This window comes from Phalacrocorax aristotelis, chromosome 2 (assembly GCF_949628215.1).
Source record: "Phalacrocorax aristotelis chromosome 2, bGulAri2.1, whole genome shotgun sequence".
In the NCBI taxonomy this organism is placed as follows: Eukaryota; Metazoa; Chordata; class Aves; order Suliformes; family Phalacrocoracidae; genus Phalacrocorax; species Phalacrocorax aristotelis.
The window spans coordinates 132,812,010-132,824,532 of record NC_134277.1 but is presented as its reverse complement, the minus strand read 5'-3'; positions in this window follow the sequence as shown (position 1 = coordinate 132,824,532).

Below are 12,523 nucleotides of genomic sequence, written 5' to 3'. Positions count from 1 at the left end.
AGTAATTAGGCTACTGATCCATGATTGAAAAGGGTTTAATGAGTGAATGAGGTGAAAACCATAAAAGTAGGTAAATTGTTAGGTATCCATCCTGGTTTCAGCTAGGACAGAGATGGTTTTCTTCATAATAGTGAGTATGGGGCTGTGTTTTGGGTTTGTGCTGAAAACTTGATAAAGTGGAAATGTTTTAGTTGTTGATAAGTAGTGCTTACACTAGTCAAGGACTTCTCCAGCTCCCCATGCTCTGCTGGGTGCACAAGAAGCCGGGAGGGGCACAGCTGGGACAGCTGACCCCAACTGACCAAAGGGATATCCCATACCATATGACACCATGCTCAGCATATAAAGCTGGGGGAAGAAGGAGGAGGGGGCAGGGGGATGTTTGCAGTGATGGCATTTGTCTTCCCGAGTCACCACTACACATGGAGCCCGGCTTTCCTGCAGACGGCTGAACACCTGCCTGCCCACGGGAAGCAGTGAATGAATTCCTTGGTTTGCTTTGCTTGTGTGCACGGCTTTTGCTTTACCTGTTAAACTGTCTTTATCTCAACCCAGGAGTTTTCATGCTTTTACTGTTCTAATTCTCTTCCCCCATCCTATTGCGGGGGAATGAGTGAGCGGCTGTGTGGAGCTTAGCTGCTGACCGGGGCTAAACTGCGACACCACCTTTGTAAAGTGATAAGCAGTATAATGTATGGGGAAAAACATTTTCATAAAGTTGGTGGATGAAGGGAAAAAATCTTCTGGTAAAAATTATAATAATCACTTTGCACTTTTAATGGGAAACCTCAGTTCTCGAACTTGTACGAGAACAATCTGACGCCTTTCAGTTTGAAAACTGCACTACTGAGCAATGAAATTCAGGTATCAGGGCACGTACCTGAGAAGAGTTTTGTTGACTTCATTATCCTTGTTTGTTTGTTTCAGTTGGTAGAGTTCTTCCATTCCTTTGGTACAAGGTTTTCAGCTACTTCCCTTTGACCCATAGAAACGTTCTAGTATAGTCGTAACAGAAAATAATTTTATGGAGATAATGAAGCCAGCCAAGTGGATAGCAAACTTTGTATGACAGGGATAGAGAATGAAAGATTAATTAATGAAGTTAATCAGTGCTGTAGGACCTTGTTTGTCTGATAAGAATGTCCCAGATTTTGTCTAAAGGAATACATGCACTGAAGTGTTAGTGAGGGGAAAGTTACTTTGGCTTTCAAGGTACGTGAGCAACTAATTTTTCTTACCTGCCTCTGAAATGCACTTTCTAATAACAGCTGGAAAATGTTAATATATAGTGTGGGAACAAATATTAAGGCGTAGCTGTATTTAAGGGGGTAATCCTGCGTAGTTGGTCACCTTTTATGCTAGCATAGCTTTCAATATTTTTAGTATTGCTCTTCAGGTATGTCCTGTAGTAGGAAATTGCAGAAACAGCTCATGATCCAGTAGTTAAGGTCAGAATTTGCAGTGGAAATGAGGCCCAATCCACTTATTCGATGCCTTAATAGTACCTTTTGGAGCATTTATGAGGTAATTTGAGTTAAAAATGGAGCTGATAAAGACAATCACTTGGTCCCTAAACAATAAATAATGCAGCCTCTTTGTCAATGTTCCGATAAAGTTCAGGTTCTTGCGAACATGCTGGTTTTTTCTCACTGTCTGTTACTGCCAGCTGTTGACACGTTCTGGAATGAAGTTTCTATGAACCCTTATCCTCTTTCAGAATGACCAACATCTTTCCTTTTTTCCTCAGAACTGAAGCCAGAAGCTTTACCTAATAGCTGTCGGAGAAGCAACAGGAGACCGTTTGAAATGCTAACAACTCACAAATTTTTCAGGCATGCTAAGGTTTGTAGGCTTTACAGTTAATTGGTATTCCGTTCTTTGCTGGTGTCCAGCTCAGGCAGCCTGTTTCACTATCACCAAGTGTAAAGTCATACATCTGGAAACGGAATGGGAGCCCATCCCAAGAACTGGTGTTTTGAGAGAAAGTTAGCAGACGTGATGGATCGGCAGCTGAACATGAGCTCCCACTTGGCCAAATGCGATTCTTGGATGCATTAAAAAGGGAATATCAAATGGTTATGGGGGAGGTAGTATTGCTTTTGTTCCAGTAGTGCTTACGTTAGTGCCAAATGCAGTATCCAGTTCTTGTGCCAAAAATCAAGCACATGCCTTAAAATACTCGGAGAGCTTAATTTATTCAGTTTAAAGGCAGACACGGTTACGAAATGAGTATCTACCTATAATTACCTCCATGGAGAAAAGTAGTTTGATAATAGAGAATTCTTTCATCTAACAAAGCTATAATAGGATGAAATGTCTTGAAATTGAAGCCAGATAAATTTTGGCTTTAAGCAAACAATTTTAATGGAAGATAATTAAGACACTGGAACACTTAACCAGTGGTGTGCCAGATTCTTTGTCAGTGGTCATTTCTAAGTTGAGGTTTGGGTGTTTTTTTTCCTTTAAAGCATATGCTGTACTTGTAAGAGGTTTGTTGAGGGCAGCCTGGGAGCCTCTCTTACCCAGTAGAAGTTACTCAATGCAGGCTTTTCAGGTACTCAAGGGACAAAAGTTAAAGCCTTGTTTTAAGACACCTGGCTACCCAGAGTGGACTTCAGAACTGCGGGTGAGGGGGATGCTATGTGCTTCACAAGGGAACTTGGATGATTGTAGCACACAATGTAGCAAGTCCCTTAAACCTTGGTATAAACAGCACTCAGGAGAGGGATGGTAGGACTCATTTGGAATCCAGATCTCGCAGCTCTCTCTGAGGACTGGGACTCGTTTTTTTAGCGAAATTAGGCAGGGCTTACCATCAGTTCTGAGCCCCCAGCAGGCAAAGTGGTGTCCCTGCTTCATAAAACAACTGGCTTGCTCACACTTAGGAAACTAGATGCACGGGGTTTGTTCAAACCATTCCTTCCATCTCCCAGTTTCCAGAACCGTAGGTGAGAAAATCTCTGCCCATTGCTCCTTATTGAAGCTGTGTCAAAGTCTAAGGCAGGGAGGAGATCCCAATTTTAGCTATGGATAGGAAACTGCAGAGCAGACAGATACGAATCTGAAAACAGTCGAGCTTAGAAGGGGACAAAATTTTAGTCTCCCAAATCCCAGGCAAAATGTTCTGCTTGACTAGTTTCATTAGGTGTAAGTTGTACTGGGAATTTCTTTGTCTTCAGGGATCTTTTAACCTGGTTGTGCCTTTTCTCTTTTGTGACGTTTCTTTTCTGGGCATACTACTTTTTCCTAAAAGCTTGTGTCCATACCAGACTGCTCCAGGCATCTAGGATCCCAAGAATACCTGTGCTCTGCCTAAATACAGGTTTAGGTGTAAGTAGGCTCTTCCACGGTGCAGTTTTTCGTGATGGAAAAGTCTGAAAAATCAAGTACTGAGCTCTTGAATGCAAGTGCTATGAAAGAACAAGGGTGTTCAGGAACAATTTTCTACACAAAGCATCCATCATTTTTCAGTCTGTCTGTAGGTGATCACACCAGCTATTTCTAGCCTGATCCATGAAAACAAGAAGTACTGATGACCTTGGTCATATTGCAAATAAGATTTTCAAAGTTCAGAGCTGCAAGCAATTTTCCCTGAATTATTTTTCTAAAGATAAAAAACTCCACAAAACAGTTTACCCGCTAAGTATTTCTTCATATAAACTACTCATTGCACCAAATATCTTTCATTATGAAATAAGTAGGTACTTGGTCGGAGGAGAACAATGAGAAATAAGGGAGTGTTACAGTCACAGGGCCACGGGTTGTATCTGGGGAAGAAGCCACGTGCAAAGGAAAACCTAGAGTAGAGGAGGAAAAGGGAGCAGAGGGAGGTGTAAGCAGCAGTATTACTCTTCGCTTGCTTAGCACTGTTTTGGCAATGCAGAGAGGCTGTAAATCCAGTTTAACTAGCCAGCCTGCCACATGCTTTACGTGCTTCCCATCCTGAGTTTCTCTGGCAGTCAGAGGTGTTCTGCACAACTTAACTAGTCTTCGGAGTCTGCCTGGAGTGCTGGCCGTCTGCGGTGAATGCGTGCTCCCCAGGCCCTGCAGCGGTGTTGTGAAGCTCTACCCATGGCACGTTTCCATTCCTACTGCACTTTGTTAGGAGCTGCGCAAGGATTACCGCACTCTGCCATATCTGATGGCATCCGTTAGCCACAATATTATGCTCTTTTTTTTATTGCACAATAAAATTCAGTTGAAGATTTCAGGTCTTGATCACTCTGAATATCTCATGTATAGAATACCACAGTAGTACCTAATAATTTCAGCACAATCTATGTTTAAATTTTTGATACAAATGCTACATATCACACATCATTGTAAGAGGGCCTCCAGGACAGAAAGAAAGAAGACAGTGAGCCAAGACAAGTAGGGAAATGGGATTCAGGGAAGGCTCCAAGCACCTCCAGTTTTAGTTGGAAAAGCAGGTAGACTCTTTTTGTATTCTTTAGTGTCTTTTGTCAGGTATTAAACAACAGAACTAAATTGTAAGAGAACAAGCCTAACTAGTAAATTGCAATACTGGCACTTCTTTGTGCCAATCCTAATTTAATAATCTTAACTACTTTTCTTTAACCTGAATTTTTTTTTTTTTTTTGCTATTCTGTCCTACTGCTGAAATATATTTTTGTGAAAGGAGAAAGAAAAAAAATTGGGTGGGACTTTTCTTTATGCAGGTGGTCTGCTAATATACCCCCCCTCCCCCTTTCTGGGAGAAAACATCAGGATTGAAAGCAGCATAAATAGTGGGTGACAGTTCAGTTAGTTTTAGTTAGGCATAGGAAGTGTTAATTATGTGTCAAGAAGAAATAAACTAGTTATGTAGTAGTGTCTAGCTCTATAACATTACCAGGATGTAAATGTTGCATTTATTTATAACCCAAAGTGTTGTAGGTGAGGAGGTTTTAGCTCTAACTTGGGTACAGTGTTAACTGGTAGATGATGTTACTTTTATTACTATTATTTCATTTTAATGATTGCTTTGTCAATTTAGAGCATGGTGAAGTTTCTACATGATCTTTGCTGGTTTACTTCTCATGACTATCTCTGAAACTATTGCTCTCAAGTGTTTTGAGGACATGAAACTTGGTAGAAAAAGTCCTAGGAAAAAATGCCACAACACTCCTTTAATCCTTTTACTTGCTTTTACTTACTGTATAAAACTAAAAATTAGCTGGCTCAGTGTAGAGAGAAGTGAGTGACTTCAGAGAATATGTATTTTGAACAGTACTTCCAGGCTAGCTTGTTTCCAATACCTTGTGAAGAGGGAGTGAGTTAACTGCCTTCTAGCCTCTGTCCTAACATCTGGCTTTCTGCTATCAGTGTTCGTTTCTACTCTGTTGGATTGCAATCCTTGGCTTTCCCAAATGAAGGGTAAACGCTTCTAACTACTGTTCTGCAGCTTCCATTTCTAAAGCCTTTGTATGACAGCATTCTTCTTATCAGACTTTGAAGTACTTCACCACTGACATCAGTACTACACTCTTCCTGCTGGGAAAACAGACCTGCATAGACAGCATGACTTGCCAAGGTTTACCTTGCAGACTTGTAGCCGAGCCAAGGCTCAGCTCGCAGGGACAGGAGAGGAATCTACAGCCTGGAAGGAAGCCTCTGAGTGGTGTCGGGGAGCTGGTGGCTGTGGCTGGAATGGGATTTGTGCCAGCTGGTGTACTGTGACCAGGGAGGGCTCTGCACACAGGTCGCTGTGATCACAAATGGGGGGAGATGAACCTGAGAAACTGCTGTGATAAAACTGTGGTTGCTTTCTCCTTCCTCACAATTCCTCAGCTGAACCATCCTCACAGGCAGGGTCGGGACTCACTGTCCAATGTCCTGTCCTGAATTTAGTCTTCTTGAACAGGAATAGATTTTCAGAGGTACCTGGAAAGGTGCTAATAGTCTGTGCTCTTTTTAGAAGGTTAGTCTAGTGCACTTACCTGGGACGCGGTTGTCTGTGTGTACTCAATAATCTTCTGTGACTTGGACGGGTTCAAATTCACATCTATCAGTGCAGCAAAAATGAACTACACTTCTTAGAAACTGAGTTTTTCTAGAGTAATGGCTATGCTTTATTTTGAACCCAGTGTTACATATGGTCTGAGTTATCCTACTGGCTCGAGTATCTCTTGGTCCATAGACATCTATCGTGAATGTTAAATAAATTTAGACTTGATATAAATACAGATATTCTTTGCCCTGCCAAAATGTTCATTACTCTGGACAGGCACAGTAGGAGAATTTTAGAAGACAAGTTTGGCTCCTGTAGTCCTGCAGGACTCAGCTTGTAGGTACACTTTAAAGACCAGTTCAGGTACCTATCTGCAAGAACTGGGTCCAGAGCCAGGTCTGAGCAAGCAGGGTTCAGCTGGAGTGAGGGTTGGGCTGGACCAGCAGAGGCAATATCCCTGGACTGCTCCCTCTGAGGTCTGCTCTTTTTCATATATTCAAATGAGCAAGGCCCTCTTTTGAAACTCAGTACATGCTTCTTTGTATCTAAACTGGCTTCTTTCCTTACAGTTTTTACCCCTGAGTTCTGTGAAAACTTAAGCTGTGCAAAAAAACAGGGAACGGGAGTGCAATAACACTTTAGTTTCTATCCCTTCCCTTAACATGCTTCATTTCACCAAGCCCATTGATTCTCCACTATACTTAATAATCAGTTATGTTGGAATAGCAAGACAACACCTGAGATAAATTTGCAGGTTTTGTTCTGGATGCTGTACTAGGACTTCTAGAAAGACTGTTGTACTGAGGAAACTATAAATTAAAATGAATGGAGCTTGCAAATCAAGTGATGGCACATACACATGATCTTTAAAATATTATCTTAGTAAACTACGTTACATTAAAAACATTGATGTGTGGTTAGATTTAAATGCACTTTTTGTTAAATGCCTGGATTATTATTGGTTTCATTCGATCCCTTGTCTCATTCTTTTCTTGAAATTAGGTCCTACAAAACATGTGTACTTGAGCAGAAGGGGCTATTTCTGCCTGAATCATGCTGTTCAGAATGCAACTCTCGATTCTAGTATTTAGTTTCTTACCATGTTTTTAATTTGAGTGTTCCCAAACTAAGATTTTGCAATGGGAACAAACTTTTGCTCAGAAGCTGAGCTTTTGAAGTGAATATAGATTTTTTTTTTTTTTTTCAATGATAAGCTGTCAGTTCTGAAAAAAACAGTAAAGATATTCAATTTTTTTTCCTATTTTTCATATTACATGTTTTAACAGTATAGATAAATGTGTGTGGGTAACAGTTGTTCTACATGGAAAATGGAAGGAAATCTGTAGGAAAAGTCTGTGTATCCCCGAAGCAAAGCAGGACTTTTCTCCAGGTGGGAATCAGGATGATGAAGTTCTGCCTCCACAGATTAGTTTTCCCAAGGACTCCTGCTACTTAACCATCTGCAATGTCTCCTTTTGAAGCGCTGAGCTTAGATCTGTATATTCATACTACAGAAGTACTCTGAGTAGCTTCAGGTCTTTAAGACCTTCAGGATCCTATCGAGATGCCAAAGTTAACGGTGCTGACAGCTCTATTGGACAGAAAGGCTCCTTCTGCAGTAACGTACTGTGGGAATGTTCCTTCTGGTAACACCCCTGTACAAAGCTACACACAGCTGAAGGCTACAAAGAGGCAATTGCTCTAGTGTGTTGAAACTATTTTATTTCAAGCAATGGTGCTTAGACTGAGATCCAATAATACTACTATTAGATTCATGAAATTTCATTGAAATTGCATCCAGAGCAGGCTGGTTGGGGAGAGAAAATAGCCTCCAGTCCAAAAGCTGCCCATTACCCTACCCAGCTGGAACCTTCACAAGTGAAGTACAGTTCCTGTAATCAATTTATGGGTTTGGATGCTGCTGAATACCTATGAAGTAGGATGTATCAGAGCACATATTAAGCACATATTAACCTCTGCAGAAAGTTTTGGCCACTTCCTGAAAGTTCACTTTGACAAAAAGAGGCCCTTTTCAACATACATGTTTCATGGGGTCCGCAGTCTAGGAATGGCTCTGAAAGACAGGGCACGTGGTTCAGAAACAGTAGTAATCTAAGCATTAAAAATAGTTGTAAGTACTCAGCTCCATGTACCTTTTTGTCTCTTACACAAAGCCTGTAGGGACACAGCGGGTGACTTCACCACAGTCAATTTGTAAATGAATCTCTAGATGGAGCCAAAACAGATCTAATGTATGAGTTTTGCAGGCAAAGAAATGACTTTAAGACTTTTCTACTGAAGGCCTTACAGCTATGTGGAAACATCTAATTCCACAACAGATCTTATGTTCACCTGGAAACCACTGAGGTTTCTTACTGATTTTTTTAGGGTTTAAAGCCTAAAGAATTGTCATGCTCACAGTCTAAACAGTTGCATCTCAGGGAATTTTACTACACATTAATGGCTAATGTAATGCTAGAATCCCTTATTTCACAGTAAATCTGCACCTGTGCATCCATTACATATACAAAATCAGTATGACAATCTCATGGTGCCTCCAATATCTGCCTGCGCATTAACGATTTTCTGAATTGTCAGCATTGACAGTGTTCCCTTTTGGTGCCGTATTTATGGTGTGATGTCTGGTCTGCCAGTCATTTACTTGCTCACTGTTTTAGAAAAGTATTTACCAGCTATGTTGTATGTACAGGCTTACGAATCCCAACACTGTTGCTGCCTGAAGTGCCTATTGATAGTTTAGGATAGATCAATGCCTGAAACCCTTCTTTTCCATCAGAAAAGAAATTGCAGAGTGCAAATATAACACTGAGTAAAAATAGCCCTTGATTAGTTGTATATGTTATTCTTAACTGTTTCCATAATGTAGACCATATCATAATAAAAAGACTGAAGTTGCTTTTGCTTTCATTTTTCTCCTCGTACGACATTAGAAATGCATAGTTTCACAGACTCAATGGTAACTGCTGTATCTGGAAGAGTAGGAAAGCATCTATGTTATAACTGACCAAATTAAAACCAGCTGTATGAGCTATCAAGGTCCTTTTTTGGCCTCTGTCCTCCTGTCTCATTGGAGCTGAAGGTAGCTGCACTATGGGACAGTACCTTTCCAGCTGATCCTGTAACAAAACGTAATGTGTTTGTGCCATATTGTGTTAAGACTAGGAGAAAACTACTCAAAAATACAGCTTTCTGCACTGTTCCTGAAGAACTGCTTAGACTGCGTGTTCTTGGGTGGGTGGTCCCAGCCTCGCAATTGCTTTCTACCTTGGCAAAAAGATAAGATCCCAGCAGTGACTGTGCTCATAGATGCTGCAGAACATGCAGTGAAGCAAGCTGAGAACCACGAGCATTGCCTTGCACGGAACCCAGCTGGCACTAATTCATGGTAACTGCCATGCCCTGTGATGCTGCTGCTGATCCTCAGCAATGGCTCTTGGAGAGACCACAAGTAACCCTTAGTTGCTCAGTCAAAAGTCCCAGACCACCTCATTTTATTTCTGATTTAATAGCCTGAAGATTATTAAATCTGACTTCATTGCATGAGATAACTTCTCTTTTCAGACAGCAATACTCACATGCTGAGTGACCCAGAAACTTTTTGCCCCAAGTAGTAGATGAACCTTACTCCTAACGTGTGACAGACAGAAGAACTGCAAGTGTGTCCATCTCTGTGGACTCAGTTGCAGGGCAGGAACTGCCTTTGCTCAGTCTGTTGCTGATGAAAGGTGTCCGTTAGACACAAAATGTGAAAACAATTGTGGGAAATTTGTCAAGGTAATAAAACCACACCCTGTTTCTGTGATTTATTCCTATTGTAGTGACCTGCAAAGAGAGAATGAGGTAGGTCTGGTTAATGTATGCGTTATCTGCTGTCGAATGTGAATAACTGCACTAGTTGATATGGCAGCTCTAGTTCTGCCATGGTATTCCTCTATGATTCCTGGCAAAGCACCAAGAGCCAGATAAACATTCATAGTGAAACATCAAATAGTAGAACTTTATCTTCAGAGCAACAATGAAATGTGATTTATGTGAACAGAAAAGTGTGCTCTGTAGTGGCAAGGAGTTAACTTTAAAGTAAATGAGAACTTGGAGAGCAAATAGAGATGAATCATGAAAAAAAAGGTTGGAAGGAAGGTCTTGAAATCAATGACCTGCTCAAAGTACAGTAACGTCAAAGCCAGGTCATGTTGCTCAGAGCCTTGTCCCTTGAGTTCTGAAATTCTGCAGGGATGGAGATGCTACAGTCTTTCTCCATGATACCCAATTACACTCATGTAATTTTCCCTCTTGCAGCTTATGGCAGTTACCTCTTGTTCCTTTTGCTGTGTGTTTCCATGATGATGGGGTCTGTTTCCATTCTCTCTAACCTCCATTTAGGTACCTCAAGATTGCAGTTAGAGTCCCTCTCTCTTCTCCTTTAGCCTTCTTTTCTCAGGGCTACACAAACCTCGTTCCTTCAGTCTCTCATCATGTATGTGCAATCCCCCTGAATACCTTAGCAGCCCTCTAGATTTTCTTTTTCATTGACATATCTCTTGGGAGGCCCAAAACTGGACACAGTACTCCAGATGTGGCTTCACCAGTGCTAGGTAGTGGGAAATAATCACTCTCTTCAGCCTACCTGCCATGCTCTATCTAACATAAGTCAGTATACAGTCAGCCTTCACCATTGCAAAGACACATTGGTGGGCACATGTCCACCAGGACTCTGACATCTTTCTTCTTTAGGAATGCTTCTTAAATCTAGTTTAAAGTCCTGCCCACTAGGTTAGTAGGTCCGTTGGCAAATACGCCCTTGCCCCACTTTTTCAGATGGATCTTGTCTTTCCTTAACATTTCTCATTCTTCTGACTCCCATGGTCATAGAGCCCAAAATGGTCCTGATGACACTGACCAAACAGGTACTGAGCTGCATTTCCACTAATGCCTGAACTGTTACTCTTGATCAGCAGGGTTGAGAGAAATGCCATTTGGAGCTCCATACCCTTCACCCTTGTCCTCAGAGGACTGCAGTAGTCTCCTCAAAGTCTGCACTAGTAGTATAGTACCATTAGTGCCCATGTGGAAGAGCAGCAAAGCATAATATTCCAAAGACCAGATTACTCAGCAATTTATCCACAGTGTCCCAAATCCAGGCCCTGGGCAGGCAGCAACCCTCTTGAGACAGCAGCTTCATGCAATAGATGGGTGCTTCTGTCTCCCACAGAAAGCAATCTCTAAGCACTGTCATTCATTGCTTCCCTTTTTAGCCCTGGTTCCCATCTGTCAGACAGGCATGCTTGACCCAGACATCTCTTCTGTCAGAGCTTGCTCCTTCTCTTGTCAGGGCCCTGTCATTGCTCTCCACCTGAACAGCTGCTGTTGGAAAAAGTGCTCTGCTTTGCTGTGGAAATCACCAGTACCCATCCCTTCTTCTGTCAGAAGCATAGCTTACCACAGAACCATAGAATCGTTTAGGTTGGAAAAGACCTGTAAGATCATCAAGTCCAACCATTAGCCTGGCCCTGCCAAGTCCACCACTAAACCATGTCCCTAAGCACCACATCGACACATTTTTAAAATATCTTTGGGGATGGTGACTCAACCACTTCCCTGGGCAGCCTGGTTCAATGATTGACAACCGTTTCAGTGAAGAAATTTTTCCTAATATCCAATGTAAACCTCCCCTGGAGCAACTTGAGTCCATTTCCTCTAGTCCTATCGCTTGTTACTTGGGAGAAGAGACTGACACCCACCTCGCTACAACCTTCTTTCAGGTAGCTGTAAGAGCGATAAGGTCTCCCCTCACCCCCCTTTTCTCCAGGCCAAACAACACCAGTTCCCTCAGCTGCTCCTCATAAGACTTGTGCTCTAGACCCTTCACCAGCTTCGTTGCCTTTCTTTGGACACACTTCAGTAACTCAATGTCCTTCTTTTAATGAGAGGCCCAAAACCAAATGGAGTATTCAAGGTGTGGCCTCACCAGCGAAGAGTACAGGGGCACAATCACTGCCCTGCTCCTGCTGACCACACTATTCCTGATACAAGCCAGGATGCTGTTGGCCTTCTTGGCCACCTGGGCACACTGCTGGCTCATGTTCAGCCGGCTGTTGACCAATGTCCCCAGGTCCTTCTCCTCTGAGCATCTTTCCAGCCACTCTTCCCCAAGCCTGTACCGTTGCATGGGGATGTTGTGACCCAAGTGCAGGACCTGACACTTGGCCTTGTTGAATCTCATACAATTGGCCTCGGCCCATTGATCCAGCCTGTCCAGGTCCCTCTGTAGAGCCTTCCTACTGATAGAGTTAGTTCACAGCATCACTACCCTCCAACAGATCAACACTCCTCCCCAACTTGGTGTCGTCTGCGAACTTACTGAGGGTGCACTTGATCCCCTCATCCAGATCATTGATAAATTACTAAACAGAACTGGCCCCAGTACTGAGCCCTGGGGAACACCACTTGTGGCCAGCCACCAACTGGAGTTAACTCCATTCACCACAACTGTTCGGGCCTGGCCATCCAGCCAGTTTTTTACCCAATGAAGAGTATGCCCATCCAAGCCACGAG